This window comes from Cryptomeria japonica, unplaced genomic scaffold (assembly GCF_030272615.1).
Source record: "Cryptomeria japonica unplaced genomic scaffold, Sugi_1.0 HiC_scaffold_83, whole genome shotgun sequence".
Taxonomy (NCBI): Eukaryota; Viridiplantae; Streptophyta; class Pinopsida; order Cupressales; family Cupressaceae; genus Cryptomeria; species Cryptomeria japonica.
The window spans coordinates 420,001-431,917 of record NW_026728905.1 but is presented as its reverse complement, the minus strand read 5'-3'; positions in this window follow the sequence as shown (position 1 = coordinate 431,917).

Here is an 11,917-nt window from a genome sequence, read left to right as displayed (position 1 = left end):
CAACGACCTGCGCTCACATGTGGGCCGAGTGCACCTTGGTGCATGTTCGGGGCGCCTCGGGTGCACGCTCGATCTTGCCCCGGTGCACCAAGGCGCTCGGTTTGCCCCGGGTGCGCACTTGGTGCAAGGTGGGCACCCAAAATAGGGATCAAGCACCAAAACACAAGTTTCGGGATGCAAAATGGGACCCAAGGACCACAAATGCGTTCCAAGACCCATGATGGGTCCACGAGAACAAAAATGTGTTCCGAGACTTAATAAACAAATATTGGGTTTTAGGAGAAGAAACATGCTCTGATGCCCAAAACGAGAATCGACCCCGAAAAGGCCACAGGCCAAAAGTGGGATGCGAGACAAAAAAAAATGGGACCCGAGGACCAAAATTGGGTTCCCAGGTCGAAGACAGGGCAACCGGACAAGAAACGACCTCTAAGGCTCGAAATGAGTCCCGACGACTAAAACTTGACAAGAAGCACCCATCAGGCACCCAACTCGACACCCATGGGATGCCGACCCACCCGGGCTTCCACCTAGCACACCTTGGCACCCACCCACCCTCGCACCCAACCTCGCACCCAACTTAGCACCTTTGAACCCACATTGGCACTCACCCTGACCCTGGCACCTTGGAACCCACATTGGCACTCACCTTGACCCTGGCACCCACCTTTGCACTCACCTTGGGACCCACCCTGGCTCCCACCTCGGCACCCACCCAGACACCCACCTTGGTTCCTTGGCACCCACCTTGGATCCTTGGCACCCACCCCGACACCCACCTTGGCACGCAACTTGGCTACTTGCCACCCACCTTGGCTCCTTGACGCCCACCCCGACAACCACCCCGTGACCTACCCTGGCTAGGGTTGGTGCACACCCACCCTGGTGCCCACCTTGGCACCCACCCCATGACCCACCTTGGCACGCACCTTAGTACCCACCCTGTTACCCACCCTAGGACCCACCCCGTGACCCACCTTGGCCAGGGTGGGTGCACCCACCCTGGTGCCCACCTTGGCACCCACCCATCCTAGCACCCAGCCTGTGACCGGGCTTGGAACCCAACCTTGCACCCGTCTTGGCCAGTGTGGGTGCGCACCCATCCTGGCACCCACGTTGTGACACACCCTTTAACCCACGCACCCTAGCAGCCACGTTGGCACCCACCTTGGAACACAACCTAGCAACTTGGCACCCACCCCGTGACCCACCTTGGCATCCACCATAGCAGTCGCCCACTTGGCACCCACCTTGGAACCCAAGTTGGCACCCACCTCGGCACCCACCTTGACACTTGTGGACCCACCTTGCCACTCACCCTAGCATCGACCCATCCTAGCACCCACCCTGGCACCTTTGCACCCTAGCACTCACCCATCCTAGCACCTAACCTGTGACCCACCTTGACACTCACCCTCGCACCCACCTTGGAACCCAACCTAGCACCCACCCACCCTGACACCAACCCTAGCACCTACCCACCCTTGCACCCACCCTGTGACCCATCTTGGCACCCACCCATCCTACCACTCAACCTATCACCCACCTTCTCACCCACCTTGGCATCCACCTTAGCACCCACCCACACTGGCACCTTGGCACCCACCTCGGGCAAGGTGGGTGCACACCCACCCTGACACCCAATTTAGAACCAACCGAGCATGTTACCCACCTTGGCACCCACATTGCAGCCCACCCTAGTACCCACCCTATGACCCACATTGGCATCCACACCCTAGCACCCAGGCACCTCGACACCCGCCTTGACACGCACCCTAGCACTAAACCTGTGACCCACCTTGGAACTCACCCTAGAACCCACCCACCCTGTGAACCACCTTGGCATCCACCTTAGCACCCACCCACCTTGGCACCCACTCTAGCACTCACCCATCCTAACACCCAACTTGTTACCCACCTTGGCACCCGCCCTCGCGTCCACCTTGAAACCCACCCTAGCACCCACCCACGCAGGAGCCCACCTTGGCACCCAACCTAACACCCACGCATCCTGGCACCCAACTTGTGACCCACCTTGGAACCCACCCTAGTACCCACCTTTGAACCCACTATATCACCAACCCACCTTGGCACCCACCCTATGACCCTCTTTGGAATCCACCCTAGCACGCACCCACCCTGGCACCCACCATGGAGCGCACCCTAGCACCCACCCACCTCGGCACGCACCTCAACACCCACCTTGGTGTGCGCACTGCGCCAACCTCTCAAAGACCCTATGTGGTGCGCTCCAAAGTGTACACCTTTGGTGCGCTCCAAGGTGCGCACCTTTGGTGCACACCGAGGTGCACACCAAAGTGTGCACCGAGGTGAGCACCAAAGTGCACTCCAAGGTGCACACCAAGGCGTGCACCTTTGGTGCGGTCAATGCAAACGAATTCGGAAGTTGGGGTCGATGTCCTAATCGCTGCTGCAGACTACACGTATGAGAATCGGACAAATAGCTTTATATAGGGGAGGTGTTGCGTTTGATGGGTCGACTCCCCTGGTTGTGTGCACTGCACCAACTTCAAAGACCCTGTCTTGTTTAAGAAGTCAAAAGTTGGGGTGGATGTCCTAATCATTGCTGCAGTCTACGCATGTATGAGAATCAGACAAATAGCTTATATAGGGGAGGTGTTGCATTCGGTGGGTTGACTCCCCTGGTTGTGCGCACTGCGCCAACCTCAAAGACCCCGCATAGCAGAAGAAGTCGGAAGTCGGATTTTGGTGAGCACCAAGGCGTGCACCTTTGGTGCGGTCAACGCAGACGAATTCAGAAGTTGGGGTGGATGTCCTAATCGTTGTTGCAGGCTACACATGTATGAGAATCAGACAAATAGCTTATATAGGGGAGGTGTTGGGTTTGATGGGTCAACTCCCTTGGTTGTGCGCATTACGCCAACCTCAAAGACCTTGTTTTCGTTAAGAAGTCAAAAGTTGGGGTCAATGTCCTAATGGCTCCTGTAGGCTACACATGTATGAGAATCGGACAAATAGCTTATATAGGGGAGGTGTTGGGTTTGATGGGTCGACTCCCCTGGTTGTGCGCATTACGTCAACCTCAAAGACCTTGTTTTCGTTAAGAAGTCAAAAGTTGGGGTCGATGTCCTAATTGCTCCTGTAGACTACACATGTATGAGAATCAGACAAATAGCTTATATAGGGGAGGTGTTGGGTTTGATGGGTTGACTCCCCTAGTTGTTCGCATTACACCAACCTCAAAGACCTTGTTTTCGTTTAGAAGCCGAAAGTTGGGGTCGATGTCCTAATTGCTCCTGCAGGCTACGCATGTATGAGAATCAGACAAATAGCTTATATAGGGGAGGTGTTGGGTTTGATGGGTCGACTCCCCTGGTTGTGCGCATTGCGCCAACCTCAAAGACCCTGCATTGCGGATGAAGTCGAAAGTCAGAGTTTGGTGTGCTACAAGGTGTGGTCGAAGGTGCTCACCTAGGTGTGCACCTTTGGAGCGCAGGAAAAGTGCCCTCCAAAAGTGCGCACCTTTGGAGTGCACAAAAGTGCCCTCCAAAAGTGCGCACCTTTGGAGCGCACAAAAGTGCCCTCCAAAAAGTGCCCTCCAAAAGTGCGCACCTTTGGAGCGCACAAAAGTGCCCTCCAAAAAGTGCCCTCCAAAAGTGCGCACCTTTGGAGTGCAGAAAAGTGCCCTCCAAAAAGTGCCCTCCAAAAGTGTGCACCTTTGGAGTGCACAAAAGTGCCCTCCAAAAGTGCGCACCTTTGGAGCGCAGAAAAGTGCCCTCCAAAAAGTGCCCTCCAAAAGTGCGCACCTTTGGAGCGCAGAAAAGTGCCCTCCAAAAAGTGCCCTCCAAAAGTGCGCACCTTTGGAGCGCAGAAAAGTGCCCTCCAAAAAGTGCCCTCCAAAAGTGCGCACCTTTGGAGCGCAGAAAAGTGCCCTCCAAAAAGTGCCCTCCAAAAGTGCGCACCTTTGGAGCGCACAAAAGTGCCCTCCAAAAAGTGCCCTCCAAAAGTGCGCACCTTTGGAGCGCACAAAAGTGCCCTCCAAAAGTGCGCACCTTTGGAGCGCACAAAAGTGCCCTCCAAAAGTGCGCACTTTTGGTGCGCACCAAGGCGCTGGTTCGGTCGTTGCAGGCGAGTTCGGAAGTTGGGGTCGATGTCCTGAGCGGAGGTGCAAACTACACAGGTGTCGGAATCGGACAAATAGCTTATATAGGGGAGGTGTATGCTTCGATGGGTCGACTCCCCAGGTTGAGCGCACCGCGCCAACCTCAAAGACCCTACGGTATGGATGAAGTCGGAAGTTGGGTCCGATGACCGATTCGATTAGTAGGTATGCTCATGAGGTCGGAATTTGGGTCCGATGACCTGCCATGTGCAGGAAGGCGAATGTTGGCACTGTGCGTTGCAAGGTGCACACCAAGGTGCTGGTGCGGTCTTTTTAGTCGAGTTCGGAAGTTGGGGTCGATGTCCTGATCGGAGGTGCAAGCTACACAGGTGTGGGAATCGGACAAATAGCTTATATAGGGGAGGTGTATGCTTCGTTGGGTCGACTCCCCGGGTTGAGCGCACCGCGCCAACCTCAAAGACCCTACGGTATGGATGAAGTCGGAAGTTGGGTCCGATGACCGATTCGATATGTAGGCATACTCGCGAGGTCGGAATTTGGGTCCGATGACCTGCCATGTGCAGGAAGGCGAATGTTGGCACTGTGCGTTGCAAGGTGCGCACCAAGGCGCTGGTTCGGTCGTTGCAGGCGAGTTCGGAAGTTGGGGTCGATGTCCTGATCGGAGGTGCAAACTACACAGGTGTGGGAATCGGACAAATAGCTTATATAGGGGAGGTGTATGCTTCGTTGGGTCGACTCCCCGGGTTGAGCGCACCGCGCCAACCTCAAAGACCCTACGGTATGGATGAAGTCGGAAGTTGTGTCCGATGACCGATTCGATATGTAGGCATACTCGCGAGGTCGGAATTTGGGTCCGATGACCTGCCATGTGCAGGAAGGCGAATGTTGGGACTGTGCGTCGCAAGGTGCGCACCAAGGCGCTGGTGCCGTCGTTGCAGTCGAGTTCGGAAGTTGGGGTCGATGTCCTGGTCAGAGGTGCAAACTACACAGGTGTGGGAATCGGACAAATAGCTTATATAGGGGAGGTGTATGCTTCGATGGGTCGACTCCCCGGGTTGAGCGCACCGCGCCAACCTCAAAGACCCTACAGTATGGATGAAGTCGGAAGTTGGGTCCGATGACCGATTCGATACGTAGGCATATTGGCGAGGTCTGAATTTGTGTCCGATGACCTGCCATGCGCAGGAAGGCGGAATTTGGGTCCGATGACCGAGTTGATGGCGTGCCATGCGCAGAAAGGCGGAATTTGGGTCCGATGACCGAGTTGATGTTGATGGCCCGCCATGCACAGGAAGGCGGAATTTGGGTCCGATGACCGATTTGAAGGCGTGCCATGCGCAGAAAGGCGGAGTTTGGGTCCGATGACCGAGTTGATATTGATGGCCCGCCATGCGCAGGAAGGCGGAATTTGGGTCCGATGACCTGACATACGCATGGAGTCCGACTCGGGGGCCGATGTTCGATTCGATGACTTGCATTGTGGGTAAAGTCGGAAGTTGTGGTCTTTGACCCGATTCGATGACCAGACTTCGGCTGCTTGAGAATCGGACAAATAACTTATATAGGGGAGGTAGTGTTCTCGAGCATCCTCCCCCCGTGCCCGTTTATGTCGATTGATGCTGGTGCTCGACTGGTTGGAGCGCTCGGATGCAAAAATCTTGCACCAGGATTTATCGATTGTGATGGACACGGCAAGTCTCCTGATTGCTATGCAGGAGCTCATCGTGAATCTCTATGCGGCCTTGGTATGGACTCGACCTGCGGAATGGTTCGGCAATGGTAGTCGCTCCAACACGTCCTTGCAATGGCCACAGAGGTGATTCGACTAGAGCTCCAGTCTAGCTTTTGGGTTGCTTGGCGGACTGGTATAGCCGCGATCGAGTTCCGGCCATGAACGTTTTAGATAGCTCTTGGGCTTTCTGGGACGGAAGTCGGAAGTTTGGGCTGTTGTCCGATTTGATGACCATTCTTCGGATGTGTGAGAATCGGACAAATAACTTATATAGGGGACTGTGTTGTCTCACGCAGCCCCCTCCGTGCCCCTCTATCTCGACCGATGTTGGTGCTTGAAAGGGTTGGGATCGCTCGGATTTATAAACGTGCACCACCATTTGTCGAGTGTGAGGGACGCGGCAGGTCTCCTAAATGCTGTACGGGCGCTCTCTGAGAATCTCTATCCGGCCTCGACACAGACTAGTCTTGCTGAATGGTTTGGCACTGGTAGTCGATCCAACACGTCGTTGTTGTGGCCGCCTAGGCGATTCGATTCGAGCCCCCGTCTAGCTTTTGGGTTGCTTGGCGGATTTTGCCCTATCCGCAAGTGAGCTCGGTCCCTAAACGTTCGAGAAACCCGATTGCTATGCGCCGACTCTCTTTCTTGCGAGCCTCCATCTAGCTTTTGGGTCTCTACGGAACGGAAGTCGGAATCTGGGACCGTTGTTTGATTCGACGAGGCAGACTACGGTTGTGCGAGAATCGGACAAATAACTTATATAGGGGAGGTGTTGACTGGAGCATTCTCCCCCGTGCCCCTCTAACTCGACCAATGCTGGCGCTCGAACGGTGGTAGCGCTCGGATTTTCGTTGAGCGCCAGCATTGGTCGATTTAGAGGGGCATGCGAGATTCCCGAATGCTATGCGAGGGCTCTAACGGAAATGTCTATTGGTTTCGGTATGGATGCAATTGCGAGTGGTTCGGCAAAGGTAGTCGTTCCGATGCGTCCATGTCGTGGCCAAATCGATAATTCGATTTGAGCCCTCGTATAGCATTTGGGTCTCTCGATGTGATTCCGCATTCCAGTCCCTTTGGGCACTGCTTGAGCCGCATCCCAGGGGGTTCCCTTCCCAATAATCTGCCTCGCAACCCGATTGCTATGCGGTGAGGCTCCTCGGCCGCCTCGGAACTATCTGTGTATCAGACGCATCGCGGGATAAGGGGTTGGCAACGGTAGTCGCCCCAAGCGCGTCCGATGCTTGGACCATTCCGAGGCGGCCCTGAAGCCTCTTCCGTCTAGCCGTTGGGTCCTTCTCGCCGCATCCCTTGCCTCGCACCCCGATTGCTATGCGGTGAGGCTCCTCGGCCGCCTTGGAACTATCTGTGTATCAGACGCATCGCGGGATAAGGGGTTGTCACTGGTAGTCGCCCCAAGCGCGTCCGATGCTTGGACCATTCCGAGGCGGCCCTGAAGCCTCTTCCGTCTAGCCGTTGGGTCCTTCTCGCCGCATCCCTCGACTCGCACCCCGATTGCTATGCGGTGAGGCTCCTCGGCCGCCTTGGAACTATCTGTGTATCGGACGCGTCGCGGGATAAGGGGTTGTCACTGGTAGTCGCCCCAAGCGCGTCCGATGCTTGGACCATTCCGAGGCGGCCCTGAAGCCTCTTCCGTCTAGCCGTTGGGTCCTTCTCGCCGCATCCCTCGCCTCGCACCCCGATTGCTATGCGGTGAGGCTCCTCGGCCGCCTTGGAACTATCTGTGTATCGGACGCGTCGCGGGATAAGGGGTTGTCACTGGTAGTCGCCCCAAGCGCGTGCGATGCATGGACCATTCCCAGGCGGCCCTGAAGCCTCTTCCGTCTAGCCGTTGGGTCCTTCTCGCCGCATCCCTCGCCTCGCACCCCGATTGCTATGCGGTGAGGCTCCTCGGCCGCCTTGGAACTATCTGTGTATCGGACGCGTCGCGGGATAAGGGGTTGTCACTGGTAGTCGCCCCAAGCGCGTCCGATGCTTGGACCATTCCGAGGCGGCCCTGAAGCCTCTTCCGTCTAGCCGTTGGGTCCTTCTCGCCGCATCCCTCGCCTCGCACCCCGATTGCTATGCGGTGAGGCTCCTCGGCCGCCTTGGAACTATCTGTGTATCGGACGCGTCGCGGGATAAGGGGTTGTCACTGGTAGTCGCCCCAAGCGCGTCCGATGCTTGGACCATTCCGAGGCGGCCCTGAAGCCTCTTCCGTCTAGCCGTTGGGTCCTTCTCGCCGCATCCCTCGCCTCGCACCCCGATTGCTATGCGGTGAGGCTCCTCGGCCGCCTTGGAACTATCTGTGTATCGGACGCGTCGCGGGATAAGGGGTTGTCACTGGTAGTCGCCCCAAGCGCGTCCGATGCTTGGACCATTCCGAGGCGGCCCTGAAGCCTCTTCCGTCTAGCCGTTGGGTCCTTCTCGCCGCATCCCTCGCCTCGCACCCCGATTGCTATGCGGTGAGGCTCCTCGGCCGCCTTGGAACTATCTGTGTATCGGACGCATCGCGGGATAAGGGGTTGTCACTGGTAGTCGCCCCAAGCGCGTCCGATGCTTGGACCATTCCGAGGCGGCCCTGAAGCCTCTTCCGTCTAGCCGTTGGGTCCTTCTCGCCGCATCCCTCGCCTCGCACCCCGATTGCTATGCGGTGAGGCTCCTCGGCCGCCTTGGAACTATCTGTGTATCGGACGCGTCGCGGGATAAGGGGTTGTCACTGGTAGTCGCCCCAAGCGCGTCCGATGCTTGGACCATTCCGAGGCGGCCCTGAAGCCTCTTCCGTCTAGCCGTTGGGTCCTTCTCGCCGCATCCCTCGCCTCGCACCCCGATTGCTATGCGGTGAGGCTCCTCGGCCGCCTTGGAACTATCTGTGTATCGGACGCGTCGCGGGATAAGGGGTTGTCACTGGTAGTCGCCCCAAGCGCGTCCGATGCTTGGACCATTCCGAGGCGGACCTGAAGCCTCTTCCGTCTAGCCGTTGGGTCCTTCTCGCCGCATCCCTCGCCTCGCACCCCGATTGCTATGCGGTGAGGCTCCTCGGCCGCCTTGGAACTATCTGTGTATCGGACGCGTCGCGGGATAAGGGGTTGTCACTGGTAGTCGCCCCAAGCGCGTCCGATGCTTGGACCATTCCGAGGCGGCCCTGAAGCCTCTTCCGTCTAGCCGTTGGGTCCTTCTTGCCGCATCCCTCGCCTCGCACCCCGATTGCTATGCGGTGAGGCTCCTCGGCCGCCTTGGAACTATCTGTGTATCGGACGCGTCGCGGGATAAGGGGTTGTCACTGGTAGTCGCCCCAAGCGCGTCCGATGCTTGGACCATTCCGAGGCGGCCCTGAAGCCTCTTCCGTCTAGCCGTTGGGTCCTTCTCGCCGCATCCCTCGCCTCGCACCCCGATTGCTATTCGGTGAGGCTCCTCGGCCGCCTTGGAACTATCTGTGTATCGGACGCATCGCGGGATAAGGGGTTGTCACTGGTAGTCGCCCCAAGCGCGTCCGATGCTTGGACCATTCCGAGGCGGCCCTGAAGCCTCTTCCGTCTAGCCGTTGGGTCCTTCTCGCCGCATCCCTCGCCTCGCACCCCGATTGCTATGCGGTGAGGCTCCTCGGCCGCCTTGGAACTATCTGTGTATCGGACGCGTCGCGGGATAAGGGGTTGTCACTGGTAGTCGCCCCAAGCGCGTCCGATGCTTGGACCATTCCGAGGCGGACCTGAAGCCTCTTCCGTCTAGCCGTTGGGTCCTTCTCGCTGCATCCCTCGCCTCGCACCCCGATTGCTATGCGGTGAGGCTCCTCGGCCGCCTTGGAACTATCTGTGTATCGGACGCGTCGCGGGATAAGGGGTTGTCACTGGTAGTCGCCCCAAGCGCGTCCGATGCTTGGACCATTCCGAGGCGGCCCTGAAGCCTCTTCCGTCTAGCCGTTGGGTCCTTCTCGCCGCATCCCTCGCCTCGCACCCCGATTGCTATGCGGTGAGGCTCCTCGGCCGCCTTGGAACTATCTGTGTATCGGACGCGTCGCGGGATAAGGGGTTGTCACTGGTAGTCGCCCCAAGCGCGTCCGATGCTTGGACCATTCCGAGGCGGACCTGAAGCCTCTTCCCTCTAGCCGTTGGGGCTTTCTCGCCGCATCCCTCGCCTCGCACCCCGATTGCTATTCGGTGAGGCTCCTCGGCCGCCTTGGAACTATCTGTGTATCGGACGCATCGCGGGATAAGGGGTTGGCAGTGGTAGTCGCCCCAAGCGCGTCCGATGCTTGGACCATTCCGAGGCGGCCCTGCAGCCTCTTCCGTCTAGCCGTTGGGGCCATCTCGCTGCATCCCCCACCTCGCACCACGATTGCTATGCGGTGAGGCTCCTTGGCCGCCTCGGAACTATCTGTGTATCGGACGCATCGCGGGATAAGGGGTTGTCACTGGTAGTCGCCCCAAGCGCGTCCGATGCTTGGACTATTCCGAGGCGGCCCTGCAGCCTCTTCCGTCTAGCCGTTGGGGCCATCTCGCCGCATCCCCCAGCTCCTCGGCCGCCTCGGAACTATCTGTGTATCGGACGCATCGCGGGATAAGGGGTTGGCAGTGGTAGTCGCCCCAAGCGCGTTCGATGCTTGGACTATTCCGAGGCGGCCCCGCAGCCTCTTCCGTCTACCCTTTGGGGCCATCTCGCCGCATCCCTCGCCTCGCACCCCGATTGCTATGCGGTGAGGCTCCTCGGCCGCCTGGGAACTATCTTCGTATCGGATGCATCGCGGGATAAGGGGTTGTCACTGGTAGTCGCCCCAAGCGCGTCCGATGCTTGGACTATTCCGAGGCGGCCCTGTGGCCTCTTCCGTCTAGCCGTTGGGGCCATCTCGCCGCATCCCTCACCTCGCACCCCCATTGCTATGCGGTGAGGCTCCTCGGCCGCCTTGGAACTGTCTTCGTATCGGAAGCATCGCGGGATAAGGGGTTGTCACTGGTAGTCGCCCCAAGCGCGTCCGATGCTTGGACTATTCCGAGGCGGCCCTGCAGCCTCTTCCGTCTAGCCGTTGGGGCCATCTCGCCGCATCCCCCACCTCGCACCCGGATTGCTATGCGGTGAGGCTCCTCGGCCGCCTTGGAACTATCTTCGTATCGGACGCATCGCGGGATAAGGGGTTGTCACTGGTAGTCGCCCCAAGCGCGTCCGATGCTTGGACTATTCCGACGCGGCCCTGTGGCCTCTTCCGTCTAGCCGTTGGGGCCATCTCGCCGCATCCCCCACCTCGCACCCCGATTGCTATGCGGTGAGGCTCCTCGGCCGCCTTGGAACCATCTTCGTATCGGACGCATCGCGGGATGAGGGGTTGTCACTGGTAGTCGCCCCAAGCGCGTCCGATGCTTGGACCATTCCGAGGCGGCCCTGAAGCCTCTTCCGTCTAGCCGTTGGGGCCTTCCCGCCCCATCCCTCGCCTCGCACCCCCGATTGCTATGCGGTGAGGCTCCTCGGCCGCCTTGGAACCATCTGTGTATCGGACGCATCGCGGGATAAGGGGTTGGCACTGGTAGTCGCCCCAAGCGCGTCCGATGCTTGGAGCATTCCGAGGTGGCCCTGAAGCCTCTTCCGTCTAGCCGTTGGGGCCTTCCCGCCCCATCCCTCGCCTCGCACCCCGATTGATATGCGGTGAGGCTCCTCGGCCGCCTTGGAACTATCTGTGTATCGGACGCATCGCGGGATAAGGGGTTGGCACTGGTAGTCGTCCCAATCGCGTCCGATGCTTGGACCATTCCGAGGCGGCCCTGCAGCCTCTTCCGTTTAGCCGTCGGGGCCTTCCCGCCGCATCCCTCGCCTCGCATCCCGATTCCTATGCGGTGAGTCTTCTCGGCCGCCGCGGAACTATACCTGTTATTGCTACTGCATCCTTCGGCTGGTAACCTCCTCTGCCGCCTTGGAACGTTCTCTTTGTCGGACGCGTCGCGGGATAAGGGGTTGGCACTGGTAGTCGCCCCAAGCGCGCCCGATGCATAGACCGCTCCGAGTTGACCTTGCTTTCAGCCTCTCACATGCATAGACCTCTCTGAGTCGACCCTGCAGCCTCTCACGTTTAGCCTTTGGAATCTCGCCTCACAACA